This window comes from Hippocampus comes, unplaced genomic scaffold (assembly GCF_001891065.2).
Source record: "Hippocampus comes isolate QL1 unplaced genomic scaffold, H_comes_QL1_v1.1 scaffold412, whole genome shotgun sequence".
NCBI classification, from domain to species: Eukaryota; Metazoa; Chordata; class Actinopteri; order Syngnathiformes; family Syngnathidae; genus Hippocampus; species Hippocampus comes.
Window position 1 is genome coordinate 351618 of NW_017805343.1, and position 2202 is coordinate 353819.

A 2202-nucleotide genomic window follows, 5' to 3' on the forward strand; every position below is an offset into this window, starting at 1 on the left:
AAATAAGAGACTAGGTTGATGAGCCTCTGGTGAATAAAGAGCAGGTAGCCTGTTGAGTACGATGTATGCCACTGACACGATTGTTACTTGTTTGGAACTATTTTGTGTGGAAGGTTACCGTGTTCCGTGTCCATTTAAATAAAGGGGGTGGAGCTGACAGTGACTGTGCGAGGCACGTCAAGCCTGCAGTGTAGTGATGGGATTTTCGGCTCTTTTCTGTGATCCGGTTAATTTGGATCGGCTCAGTGAAAAGAACTGGCTCTCAAACGTCTCTTTTAACTTACGCTTTTCTTTTAAATATTTATGACAAATTTAGCATACATTTTGAGAAATGACTTGGTGATCTATATATTGCACTCGACTGACTGCAATTAGCAACAATTATCAAGCAAATAAAAGGGTTTTTACTTATTTTATTCAACATTAAAAAGGCTCCAAGCAATAAACAAGCAACAAAATTAAAACTTCAACCAACAACAATCAAACATGCTGTATCATAACAAAAATAGTGAGTAGTAACTGCAACAGCAGCAGCGAACAAACATAAGCTACTCCTTCCTTAATTTTAAATTTGCATTCAACAAAACTAAATACTTCAACTTGGACGGGCTGATCCGGCTCCTTCTCTCAGTAATTATGTGTAACCTACCAAGCCCCTCGCCACTCCACTCTCTTCCCGCCTCCCTCTCTGAGCACGGCAGCTGAGCCACTGCCAAACCTCGCTTCAGATACATGAAAAAGAGAGAGCGACATACGGGGTGTTCACACGGCACACATTTGATCCGGCACTGCATCGATGTATTTTTTTGCGAAATAGTTTAAACCGGAGCAAATTTTGTGGAGCGTTCACACGTACAAAGCCGCTGAGCGTGGCAGCACCGGCATAGCGTCAGGTCAGCTCCACTTGCGTTCATACGGCAGTTTCTGCAGCGGAGCAAAACGACAGAAAACAAATGAGTTGTCGTGTTGGTTCTTTTTTAAACTATACACAACTCAAGCAACTACTGTACAGGCACGTCCTTCTCCTTCTCGGTCTCGTGCCTTCTGCTCGAGAGTGACCGCCCCGATAACGTAAATCAACGATGACTTCATTGACACTCAGAAAAGAAAAAATGTAATGCGCCAAACAGAAAAATCAAGAGAGGAAATCACAAAATAAATTCTATGGGGCACGGGGGGGGGTTGTGAACACACAACAAAGGAACAAACTACACAAACAACTCAGGGACAGTCCAGTCTCCTACAAAAGGAAAGATGACGTTTGGAGACTATCCCCCCCACGTTCCAGTTGAGATGGTATCACCCAAGAGGTACTTTGCTACTGTTACCAGCCTCGTCTTGTGTCGTTATTAAACAAACACATGACAGAAGTCCGACAGAGCACGAAAGCAACGCATTCTCGCCGTACATAATCAACTCTTCTCATGCGTAGAGAGGCTACTCCCCCCTCGCAAACGAGCATTTGCTCCGGAGCAAATTGTAGCGTTCACACATACCATTTTATATCGATGCTGCCTCGCAAATGAGCATTTGCTCTGGAGCAAATTTTTAAACCACCGCCCTGAGGTGGATCAAATTTGCTCCGGTGTAAGCTGTTTTCCTCAAATTTGGTCCGGTGTAAGCTGTTTAGCAGCGCTACGCCGGAGCAAATTTGCACGTGTGAACGCTCAACTGGCGCAGCGCCGGTGCTGTGTCGGACCAAATGTTGCCGTGTGAACACCCCTATCGAGAGGGAGAGACAGAGAAAATGACAGAGCCGGCTCTCGAGGGAGTGTGTCGGTTCTCATGATTCACTTCAAAGAGCCGGCTCTTTGTACCGGCTCGTTCGCGACCGACACATCACTAGTGCAGCGGTCGCGACCACACTGAAAATAAAAAAACGTCTCCAGTGTTGTGCCTTGAACCAAGTGTAGTCATTTGAAACGATGTCTACACAAAACCATAGAGAGACTTCCGCGCAGGAAGGACCAACAGACTTGGTATGCAATGAAGTATGCAACCATGGCTTAAATCCACTATAGGCTGAGTACTAGTTTACCTTAGATGTGCACTTTATAATTTTATATTTTTCTGTTTTGATTCCCTAAAAAGAGCTGTTAAAGGAGCTGTTATGTGACAAAATATTTTTTCACTGTTGTTGATGCACAGTAATATTGTGTGAGAAATTATGTGAAAAATGTTCATGTAAAATTGAAAATCGAA